Here is a 12,611-nt window from a genome sequence, read left to right as displayed (position 1 = left end):
TACAATGAAGAGAGCAAAAAATAATAATAGCCAAATTCATCATGTGAGTCAGGGGGTCATAGATTTAGCATCGAAGGTACCTTTGAAGTCATCTGGTCCAGTCCCTTCATTAGCCAGAAGAAATAAAGCCTGAGGCTCAAAGATGTCAAATAATGGGCCCACAGCCTAAGGTAGTAAGTATCAGAGCCAGGATTTAACCCAGCATCTCTGACACAACGTCCAATGCTTCTTCCAAAACTTCTCCCTCTCTGGAGATCTATGTAGTAGATGTTTTTAATGGAACATTTGTAACTTTTAAACTAATAAACCATTAATATTATTTTAAAAATAAAATAATAACCTTAAAGCTTTTGAAAAGAATTTAAATGAACTTAGATTTTAATGAAATATATATTACTGTTCTCTTTTCCACTTTAGTGATAGGATTATAATTACTTTTTGCTTTTCATAAGGAACATGGCTGACAAAAACTACTTGTCTATTGTAAATGAGGGTGATGGTGGGCAGAGTATATCACTCTTTTGTAGAGCCTAGCTTTGTGTTTTAAACTTGTGGTTTTAGCATGGAAAAATAGCACGCCATAATGGCTGTGGTGTGTGGATAGCAGTAATTGACTCCTGGTCTGATATTTATAGGTTGTAAGAAGTTGAACAAATCAACTTAACCTCTCTTAAGTTTTACACTTTCTTCCTCAGTAAAATGGGGATACTAATATCTTGTACTACCCACTTCACAAAGTTATCAAAAAAAGCATTTTATCAACCTTAAAATGCTACAGATTCATATGTGAGCCATCATCACCATTATTCCATCTTTGCATTTTATAAGTATGGTATTGGGCAAATCATGAAATTCATTTTGTAATTGGATGCAGGGAACTCTGCCTGATAATTTTACTAGTATTTTGCCTTAGTACTCCTGGATATATTATAGTTTTAAAAAAGTAAATGTTAAAATTAATAAGAAGTTGCTTTGGTGTAAGGGAAAGTCAGCTGGATTTTATTTGGGAAGACTTGAGACTTTGGGAATATCTCTTTACCTTAATGAATCTACATTTTTAAAAAATTGGTACAATGTGTGTGGGACCATTAACTTTTTTCTTAAACCCTTACCTTCTGTCTAAGACAGAAGAGCAGTAAGGGCTAGGAATTTGGGATTAAGTGACTTCCCCAGGGTCACACAGCTAGACCATGTCTGAGGCCATATTTGAACTTAGGACCTCCTGTCTCCAGGCCTGGTGCTCTACTACTGAGCCACCTAACTGCTCTCATTAATCTTGATAATATATCTCTCACTGGATTATTTTGAGGGATAAGAATTATATAAATAGTTCTGGGGATACATTTGGTGTTTTTAGTCACTATTTAATGGCATCTTTGTCCCAGAAATGTTTCTGATCTATAGGAGCATATCTGTTATTCAAAAAGAATTAAGCACCTATTCTTTGCAAATTTCTGTGATAGAAATAAGGCAGGACAAAGTTTAGATAAGACTTAGGACTCCAATGTCTTGAAGTTTGTAAAATATTGTATCTGCACAGGTAAAAATAATACATGGTATTATATAAATGCACTAAAGAGTTATAAAACTAAATATTGTATATGAGGTCTAAGGAGGAAAGTTGTTACCAGCCAGGAAGAATGAAGGAAAACTTTGTGGAAAAGGTAGTTAGATGGAGGCATTTAAAGATGAATAGGAGTTAAAGAGGCAAAGATGTGGAAGGAAGACATTAAATATAGGCAAAACCTACTGTAAACCTGTATTTTGCATCTGCTAACAAAGTTTTTGAGACTAGTGTGTTACTAGCACTTAGCTTTATCATTATTGGAGGTATTATTTGTATAGTAGATGATGGGTCAAATAATTTTTTACTGTGTTTGTGGATAAAAGATAAATAAATAATAAGACTATTTCTTAATGGAATACCAGCTTTTAAAAACCAAACTACCTCCTCAAGCCCCAAGTTATAGTTAGGAGAGAGATCAGAGTTTGAATCCCTGACAATTGACTAATGAGGTAAATTGGTTTATTTCCACCCAATTGCCAGTTTTTATTCTTTTCACTTATAGGAAAAGTTGAAAGAGCTTCTTGACTTTTGGGACTGTAATCATCTGGTTTTGATTTATCAAGTCAAGAATATAACTTGATGGAAGTGGACAAGAGTAGGTTCCACAGCATTCAAATTAGGGTAATTTGCTGAAGCAGTTGGAATGAGAACTCTGAGTTTGGGGAATGTAAAAATGAGGAGATTTAGTCAGTTTCTCCTTATAACAACTCATTTGTTTGGTGGCACTAGGGAGGGGAAAAGGAAGCACAAGCACAAGATTTATGTATTTTATTAAAGGATATTTTTTATTGCTAGTTGAAGACAGAAGTGGGATGCTGTGGGCCTTCAAATCTGTGTTCAAATTGAGACAGTTGAAGGGCAGTTACTTGGAATGAGGTGCTGTGGCAGGCTTGCAGTTAGCTTCCCGGATTTCTTTTGTAATAGAAAAAGCTCCATCTCTATTTGTATTAGACCTGCAACCTCCTTTTTGTTGTTCCAAGAAAGTGATTTATATGAAGAAAGGTTTTATCTATTATATGCTTTGGGATCTTTGAGCATAGTAATTGATTGAGAAGAATGAGAGTATGAATAGACTGTTATAATTCCTGATTTACTTAGGACATGGTAGGACTTAACTTAGTACGTCAGCTATTATGGGGTTATTTTTTTAAAGTTATAATGATTTATTAATAAAATCTTACCAAGATTTCAGAGAACATCTTTGCCTTCTTAAGGGAATAAATCTTTTCAAGGTGGGTAGACCTTTATTAGTACACAGTGTTATCACAATGTAAACAGAAGTCAACATTGTTTACATTGGTAATTTGATAGGCTAATTAAGAAAGAACTTGGCCAATTTTTTGTTTGAGTCATTGTGGGCAACAGTTTCATTTTTGACAATATACCTGTACCAATACAGCATTTTTTTTTTCCCTAGGAGATTTTTTTTAAAATTTAATTTAATTTGATTTTTTTTTTTGTCACAATACTCACTTTATTTCCCTCCCTCCCCTCCACTCACCCTTCCGGCAGCTGACACGCAGTTTCATTGGGTATTAGTTGTGTCCTTGATCAGAACCTATTTCCATGTTGTTGTTTGCACTAGGATGTTCATTTAGAGTCTACATCCCCAACCATATCCCTTCGACCCATGTATTCAAGCAGTTGATTTTCTTCGGTGTTTTTACTCCCACAGTGTTTCCTCTGAATGTGGATAGTGATTTTTCTCGTGGATTCCTCCAAGTTGTTCAGAATCACTGCCTTGCCACTAATGGAGAAGTCCATTCCATTCAATTGTACCACAGTGTATCAGTCTCTGTGTACAATGTTTTCTTGGTTCTGCTTCTCTCACTCTGCATCAATTCCTGGAGGTTGTTCCAGTCCCCATGGAATTCCTCCACTTTATTATTCCTTTGAGTACAATAGTATTCCATGACCAACATATACCACAATTTGTTCAGCCATTCCCCAATTGAAGGGCATCCCCTCATTTTCCAATTTTTTTGCTACCACAAAGAGCGCAGCTATGAATATTTTTGTACATGTCTTTTTACTTATTATCTCTTTGGGGTACAAACCCAGCAGTGCTATGGCTGGATCAAAGGGCAGTCTTTTAGCGCCCTTTGGGCATAGTTCAAAATTATTCTCCAGAATGGTTGGATCAATTCACAACTCCACCAGCAATGCATTAATGTCCCAACTTTGCCACATCCCTTCCAGCATTCATTACTTTCCTTTGCTGTCATGTTATCCAGTCTGCTAGGTGTGAGGTGATACCTCAGAGTTGTTTTGATTTGCATTTCTCTGATTATTAGAGATTTAGAGTACTTTTTCATGTGTTTATTAATAGTTTTGATTTCTTTAACTGAAAATTGCCTATTCATGACCCTTGCCCATTTATCAATTGGAGAATGACTTGATTTTTTGTATAATTGGTTTAGTTCTTTATAAATTTGAGTAATTAGACCTTTGTCAGAGGTTTTTGTAATGAAGATTGTTTCCCAATTTGTTGCTTCCCTTCTAATTTTGGATGCATTCGTTTTGTTTTTACAAAACCTTTTTAATTTGATGTAATCAAAATTATTGATTTTAATTTTGTGATTTTTTTTTTTAGCTCTTGCTTTGTTTTAAAGTCTTTCCTTTCCAATAGATCTGACAAGTATACTATTCTGTGTTCCCCTAATCTGCTTATAGTTTCCATCTTTATATTCAGGTCATTCACCCATTCTGAGTCTATCTTGGTGTAGGGTGTGAGATGTTGATCCAAACCTAATCTCTCCCATATTGTCTTTCAATTTCCCCAGTGGTTTTTTATCAAATAGTGGGTTTTGGTCCCCAAAACTGGGATCTTTGGGCTTATCATAGACTGTCTTGCTGAGGTCATTTACCCCTAGTCTATTCCACTGATCCTCCTTTCTGTCTCTTAACCAGTACCAAATTGTTTTGATGACCACTGCTTTATAGTATAGTTTGAGATCTAGGACTATAAGTCCTCCTTCCTTTGCATTTTTTTCCCCATGATTTCTCTGGATATCCTGATCTTTTGTTCTTCCAAATGAACTTTGTTATAGTTTTTTCTAATTCAATAAAAAAGTTTTTTGGAAGTTCAATGGGTATGGCACTAAATGAGTAAATTAATTTGGGTAGGATTGTCATTTTTATTATGTTATCTCATTCTACCCATGAGCAATCAATCTTTCTCTAATTGTTTAGATCTAGTTTTAATTGTGTGGAGAGTGTTTTGTAGTTGTGTTCATATAGTTCCTGTGTTTGTCTCGGCAGATAGATTCCTAAGTATTTTATATTGTCTAGGGTGATTTTAAATGGAAGTTCTCTTTCTAATTCTTTTTTTTTTTTAAACCCTTACCTTCCATCTTATTGACTCCAAGGCAGAAGAGTGGTAAGGGCTAGGCAATGGGGGTCAAGTGTCCTTCTAATTCTTGTTGCTGAGCTGTATTGGAAATATATAGAAATGCTGATGACTTATGTGGATTTATTTTGTATCCTGCGACTTTGCTAAAGTTGTTGATTATTTTGACTAGCTTTTTGGTTGATTCTCTAGGATTCTTTAAGTAGACCATCATATCATCTGCCAAGAGTGATAGCTTGTCTCCTCATTGCTAATTTTAATACCTTTAATTTCTTTTTCTTCTTTAATTGCTATTGCTAGTGTTTCGAGTACAATGTTGAATAATAAAAGTGATAATGGACATCCTTGTTTCACTCCTGATCTTATTGGGAAGGCTTCTAGTTTATCCCCATTGCAGTTGATGTGTATTGATGGTTTTAGATATATACTGTTTATTAGTTTTAGGAAAGGCCCTTCTATTCCTATACTTTCTAGTGTTTTCAATAGAAATGAGAGTTGTGTTTTGTCAAAGGCTTTTTCTGCATCTATTGAGATAATCATGTAATTTTTGTCAGTTTGCTTGTTAATATGGTCAATTATGTGGATAGTTTTCCTAATATTGAACCATTCCTGGTTCAGTTTGCATTCCTGGTATGAATCCTACCTGGTCATAGTGAATAACCCTTGTGATGACTTGCTGAAGTCTTTTTCCTAATATCCTATTTAAGATTTTTATTATGGGGTTATTGGAGGCCAGATGGAAACTTTATATTTATAAGTTATTGGGAAAAGAAGAAAGACTTTCTCGGCTTTTGAGGCAAAAGCAAAAAACATGGGACAATTGACACTGAATAGCATTTATGCCTTTTTTTTTTTTTAAAGCCATCTTTACTCTGTATTGGTTCTAAGGCAGAAGAGTATAAGGGCTAGGCAATGGAGGTTAAGTGATTTGCCCAGGGTCCAACACCCAGAAATGTCTGAGGCCAGATTTGAACTCAGGACTGTCTATGCACCTGATGTTGTATCGCCTGAGCCACTTGGCTGCCCCTGGATTCATATCTGTTATTTGAGAGGTGTCAAAGAGGCTTGTGTTGTTAATTGAGGCATTAAAGGTCTTCTCTAGGAGTTTATATTTTTTTTCCTTTTGGGAATACTATTTGTGAAATGCTAGACTTTAATACCCAAAGAGCCTAAATTAAGTACTGATATTTCCTCATTGTCTATACTGCCTTTTATCAGGATGTAATTACCTTCCCTATCTCTTTTGACTAGATGTATTTTTTTTTTAAATATATTTTATTTGATCATTTCCAAGCATTATTCGTTAAAGACATAGATCATTTTCTTTTCCTCCCCCCCACCCCCCATAGCCGACGCGTAAGTCCACTGGGCATTAGATGTTTTCTTGATTTGAACCCATTGCTTTGTTGATAGTATTTGCATTAGAGTGTTCATTTAAAGTCTATCCTCTGTCATGTCCCCTCAACCTCTGTATTCAGGCAGTTGCTTTTTCTCGGTGTTTCCACTCCCATAGTTTATCCTTTGCTTATGAATGGTGTTTTTTTTCTCCTGGATCCCTGAAAGTTGTTCAGGGACATTACACCGCCCCTAATGGAGAAGTCCATTACGTTCGATTATACCACAGTGTATTAGTCTCTGTGTACAATGTTCTCCTGGTTCTGCTCCTCTCGCTCTGCATCACTTCCTGGAGGTTGTTCCAGTCTCCATGGAACTTCTCCACTTTATTATTCCTTTGAGCACAATAGTATTCCATCACCAACATATACCACAGTTTGTTCAGCCATTCCCCAATTGATGGGCATCCCCTCGTTTTCCAGTTTTGGGCCACCACAAAGAGCGCAGCTATGAATATTTTTGTACAAGTCTTTGTGTCCATTATCTCTTTGGGGTACAGACCCAGCAGTGCTATGGCTGGGTCAAAGGGTAGATATTCTTTTGTCGCCCTTTGGGCATAGTTCCAAATTGCCCTCCAGAATGGTTGGATCAGTTCACAACTCCACCAGCAATGAATTAATGTCGCTACTTTGCCACATCCCCTCCAGCATTCATTACTTTCCTTTGCTGTTATGTTAGCCAATCTGCTAGGTGTGAGGTGATACCTCAGAGTTGTTTTGATTTGCATCTCTCTGATTATAAGAGATGTAGAACACTTCTTCATGTGCTTGTTAATAGTTTTGATTTCTTTATCTGAGAACTGCCTATCCATTTCCCTTGCCCATTTATCAATTGGAGAATGGCTTGATTTTTTGTACAATTGATTTAGCTCATTATAAATATGAGTAATTAAACCTTTGTCAGAGGTTTCTATGAAGATTTTTTCCCAATTTGTTGTTTCCCTTCTGATTTTAGTTATATTGGTTTTGTTTGTACAAAAGCTTTTTAGTTTGATGTAGTCAAAATTATTTATTTTACATTTTGTGATTCTTTCTATATCTTGCTTGGTTTTAAAGCCTTTCCCCTCCCAAAGGTCTGACATGTATACTATTCTGTGTTTACCCAATTTACTTATGGTTTCCTTCTTTATGTTTAAGTCACTCACCCATTTTGAATTTATCTTGGTGTAGGGTGTGAGGTGTTGATCTATTCCTAGTCTCTCCCACACTGTCTTCCAATTTTCCCAGCAGTTTTTATCGAATAGTGGATTTTTGTCCCAAAAGCTGGGATCTTTGGGTTTATCGTATACTGTCTTGCTGAGGTCGTTTTCCCCCAGTCTATTCCACTGATCTTCCTTTCTGTTTCTTAGCCAGTACCAAATTGTTTTGATGACTGCTGCTTTGTAATATAGTTTGAGGTCTGGGACTGCAAGGCCCCCATCATATGTGTTTTTTTTCATTATTTCCCTGGATATCCTTGATCTTTTGTTCTTCCAAATGAACTTTGTTATGGTTTTTTCTAAATCAGTGAAGAAGTATTTTGGTAGTTCAATGGGTATGGCACTAAATAGATAAATAAGTTTGGGTAGGATGGTCATTTTTATTATATTGGCTCGTCCTATCCATGGGCAGTTAATGTTTTTCCAATTGTTCAAGTCTAGTTTTAGTTGTGTGGCGAGTGTTTTGTAGTTGTGTTCATATAGTTCCTGTGTTTGTCTTGGGAGATAGATTCCTAGGTATTTTATTTTGTCTAAGGTGATTTTGAATGGGATTTCTCTTTCTAGTTCTTGCTGCTGAGCTGTGTTGGAGATATATAGAAAAGCTGATGATTTATGTGGGTTTATTTTGTATCCTGCAACTTTGCTAAAGTTGTTGATTATTTCAATTAGCTTTTTGGTTGAATCTCTAGGATTCTTTAAGTAGACCATCATGTCATCCGCAAAGAGTGATAACTTGGTCTCCTCCTTGCCTATTCTGATGCCTTCAATTTCTTTATCTTCTCTAATTGCTACTGCTAGTGTTTCTAGTACAATGTCAAATAGTAGAGGTGATAATGGGCATCCTTGTTTCACTCCTGATCTTATTGGGAATGCATCTAGTTTATCCCCATTGCAGATGATATTAGCTGTTGGTTTTAGATATATACTGTTTATTATTTTTAGGAATGACCCTTCTATTCCTATGCTTTCTAGTGTTTTTAATAGGAATGGGTGTTGTATTTTATGACTAGATGTATTTTTATTTTGTCTTCATCAGATATCACGATTGTGACTCCTGTCTTCTTTTTATCAGTTGATGCCCAATAGATTTGGCTCCCTCCTCTTACTTTTACCCTTCGTGTATCTACCTTCCTCATGTGTGTTTCTTGTAGACAGCATATGATAGGGTTTTGGTTTCTAATCATCTCTGCTATTCTCATGCAATTTATGGGTGAGTTCATTCCTTTCATATTCAGAGTTATGATTACCAGCTGTTTATTTCCCAACATTTTGATTTCCACTCCTAGTCCTGCCCTTTCTTCTTTCACTATTTCCTTCTACATCAGTTTTGTTTTTAATCCGTGCCCATAATTCCCACCCTTATTTTACTTTCCTTTCTACCCACCTCTCTTCTTATTCTCCCTTATTTTCTTTACAGTCTTTTTAAACTATACTCCCTTTCCTTCCTTGTTTTGCTTCCCCCCCCACCCCCCAGTTTGTTTGCCAAACTTTTACTTCCCTATAGGGCGCAAATCAATTCTCTGCCCCAGTGTATTTGATTGTTCTTCCCGCTTTGAGTCAATTTCAATGCACATAAGAATTGAGTATTTCCTATCTCCAACCTCTTTACCCTTCCAGTGTATTGATGTTCAACCCCCTCCCACCATGTGCTACTTTGTGACATATAAATTTACTCTATGTTTCTTTTCTCATTTCTCTTAGTATTAACCTCTTTTTTTAACTCTAGTAATACATATATATTTTTATGCATATGTATCTATATACATATTCATGTCTTGGCATTTCATCGTATATAGTTTCTCACTGTTCCCTTTAAGTATAATTCTTCTAGCTACCCAGGTGATAGTAATTTTTAAGAGTTACCAATAAGGAAAGGGTTTGTTTTTTTTTGCTTCGTTTTCCTCCCCCCCCCCCCTTTCTTAATTACCTTTTGATGATTCTCTTGGGTTTTGTGTTTGGGCATCAAATTTTCTGTTCAGGTCTGGTCTTTTATTTACAAATTCTTGGAATTTTTCTATTTATTAAATGACCATACTTCTCTGTAAGAATATAGTCAGTTTTGCTGGGTAGTTGATTTTTGGTTGTAGACCTAGTTCAATTACTTTATGGAATATGATATTCCATGCCTTTTGGTCCTTCAGTGTGGATGCAGCCAGATCCTGTGTTATCCTCACTATGGTTCCATGGTATCTGAATGACTTCTTCTTAGCAGTTTGTGATATATATATATATATATATATATATATATATATATATATATATATATATATATATTTGTTTTTTTTTTTAAATTAAAAAAAATTTTTTTTAATCTAAGAATTTTTTTTTGGTCTGGTAGTTCTTGAATTTGGCTATAGCATTCCTAGGTGTTGTCAGTTGGGGATTAAGTACAGGAGGTGATCTGTGGATTCTTTCAATCTCTACTTTTCCCTCTTATTCTAGAATGTCGGGGCAATTTTCTTGGTTATTTTCCTGTAGGATGATGTCCAGGCTTTTTCTTTTGTCATGATCTTCTGGTAGACTAATGATTCTTAAGTTGTCTCTCCTGGAACAATTTTCTAAATCTTCTGTTTTGTGAATAAGGTGTTTTATATTTTCCTCAATTTTTTCATTCTCTTGATTTTGTTTTATTGTTTCCTGCTGCCTTGTGAAGTCGCTTGCTTCTAATTGTTGTATTCTAGTTTGTAAAGACTGAATTTCATCCCTGGATTTTTAGTTATCCTTCTCCTTCTGGTCTGATTTTCTTTGGAGGTCATCTTTTATCTCCTTTGCCTCATTTTCAAGCTGATTAATTTTGGCTTTCAAGACACTATTTTCTGTTTCCAGATGACTTATCTTGCTTTTTAATATTTCTTTTCCCAGTTGTCTTCAGCTTCTCTTAATTGTGTTTTGAATTGTATTTTGAGTTCTTCCAAAGCCTGTGTCCAGTTCACTGGCGTTTCTATGTTTTTGCTTGATGTTTCTTGATCTTTTCCTGTTACATTTGTTCTTTGTTCTTTGTTCATTGCCTGGATAGAAGCAGTCGATTGTAATTTCATTTTTCTTTTTTTGTTTGCTCACATTTGCCCCTCCTTTTCCCCCTGTAGTTGCCTGCACTCTTCCTCCTTTCATTATGTGTTGGATCTGTAGGTTTGGGCTTTTCTGTCAACCTTCACCCTTGGAACTTAGCATGGCTCTCAGAGCAGTCTTTAGGGGAGGGGTGTTGGAGCTTGAGCTTCCCTGCCCTCTGAGGGCTTGATAAGATTAAGCCCAGAGGAGCTGAACTTGTAGAACTGGATGTGCTCTGAAGCCAAAACCTTGGCTGCAACTAGGCTGCCTGCTCTGTACTTCTTCTTCAATTGCTTCCCCACCGCCTGTGTTCAAAGCCCTGAGCCTGGCACAGCTTTGCCTATAAGGTACTCCCTCCAGACTAGCACCCTTACCTGCCCAGAGATTCCTGCCACTGCTGGAGGCTCAGTACTGTTGGTTGGGGAAGGGTTCTGGAACCTTCCTTCTTCTTCCCCTTAAACCCGAGTGTTCTTGTATTCAGACTTTTGTGGGGAGTACCTTTTAAGTTGAGTCCAACAGGAGGGTTCCTTGGCTCTGTCCTGTTATTAGGTTTGGTTTTCAGTCCCCTAGGAACATTTGTTTTTTTAATTGGTAAGGAAGGGTTTTCAGAGGTCTAATTTTTCACTGCCTCTACACCGCCATCTTGATTCCTTCAGTTCAGACTTCTCTGTTTTCTTCCTTCTAAAATGACGGGATTGAACTGGCTGACCATATGACTTTTATAAAGGTGAAAATGGTGTGCTCATCAAATTTTCAGATGCTACATTTTGGAAGAAATAGCTAACACATAGAGGCAGCTATGTAGCTTAGTGGATAGAGTGCTAGTTTGGGAGTCAGGAAGATCTGAGTCCACTGCCAGCTTTAGATACTCTGTAGTTGTAGGACTCTGGGCAAGTCTCTTAACCTTTGTTAGCTGATTCCCCTGGAGACAGAAATGGTAAACCACTTAGTATCTTTTTGTTAAGAAAACCACATGTGGGATCCCAAAGATTGAGACACAGCTGAATGACTGAACAACAATGAGCTAACATGTTGGGTAGCATTTTTACTTATTGTCTCTTATAGTCAGAAATCTCTCCTTCCTAATATCCCTCTAATGTCTTTTTGACTTCTAGAGTTAAAATTCCTTAACTTGAAAAATAAGGATAATTCTAGATTTCCTAATAGAGAGGAATAAGTTGGGACAGGCTTCAAAAAGGAGTTTTTTTTGGAGATGGGGCTTTGCTTTCCCTTTTACTGGGGGATAGTTGTTATTAGGGTACTTTGTTTTCATCTCCTGTTCTATTCTGGGAATTATTTTCCCTCAGTATATTTAGCTTATGATTTAAGATATGTTAAAAACACGTTCAAACATGTTAGAGGGAAAAGTTCTACTAAAATATGAGACTCTGTGTTCTCTTTTCACCCTCAAATGCCACAAAAGCCTGAAGAGGGAGGGAACTAATCAATCAAAAACAGAATTTTGAATTTTTTGAACCTTGAGTGAACCTTAGACATCATTTAGTCCAACCTCTGCATTTGGCCAGTGAAGAACTGAGATCCAGGTATATTAAGTGACTTGTCCCAAATCATAGAGGCAATAAGTAGCAAAGCCAGAGGTGGAATTCAGTTCTTTTGATTCTACATGTAGTATTTTTGGCACTTGAGGTAGTAAAGCTACCTATAAAGTATTAGATTTGGCATCAGAAGATGTAGGTTCATATTCTGACTTTGCTACTTAGCAGCTTATGACCTCAGGCAAGTCACTTTACTTTTATGGATGTGTCAAGGAGTTGGACTAGATGATCTTAATCCTATCCAGTTCTATAACTCTGACTTATTGACCTCTTACTAAATCTTACTAGCTTTAGCTCTATTCTCAGAATATCATAACTAAAAGAAACCCCAGAAATTATTTAGTCCAGTTCCTTTATTTAACAGAGGAGGAAACTGAGGTCTAGAGAGGAGAAACAACTTTCCTTAGATATTTGATGAGTTAGTGGCAGAATGAGAACTTAAACTCAAGTTTTCCAAATCTCCCATTTAAGAGCTTTAATAACTAATTAATTAGTAAT

General features: G+C 36.2%; 1 protein-coding gene across 2 annotated transcripts in view; it reads left to right on the top strand.

Moving 5' to 3' along the window:
• RNF169 (ring finger protein 169) overlaps positions 1 to 12,611 on the top strand; it is a 104,786-nt gene that overhangs the window by 54,997 nt on the left and 37,178 nt on the right. The window lies entirely within an intron of this gene.

Source organism: Monodelphis domestica, chromosome 4, assembly GCF_027887165.1.
Source record: "Monodelphis domestica isolate mMonDom1 chromosome 4, mMonDom1.pri, whole genome shotgun sequence".
Classification (NCBI taxonomy): Eukaryota; Metazoa; Chordata; class Mammalia; order Didelphimorphia; family Didelphidae; genus Monodelphis; species Monodelphis domestica.
The sequence above is the reverse complement of the archived record's forward strand: the minus strand, read 5'-3'. Positions and strand labels throughout refer to the sequence as shown.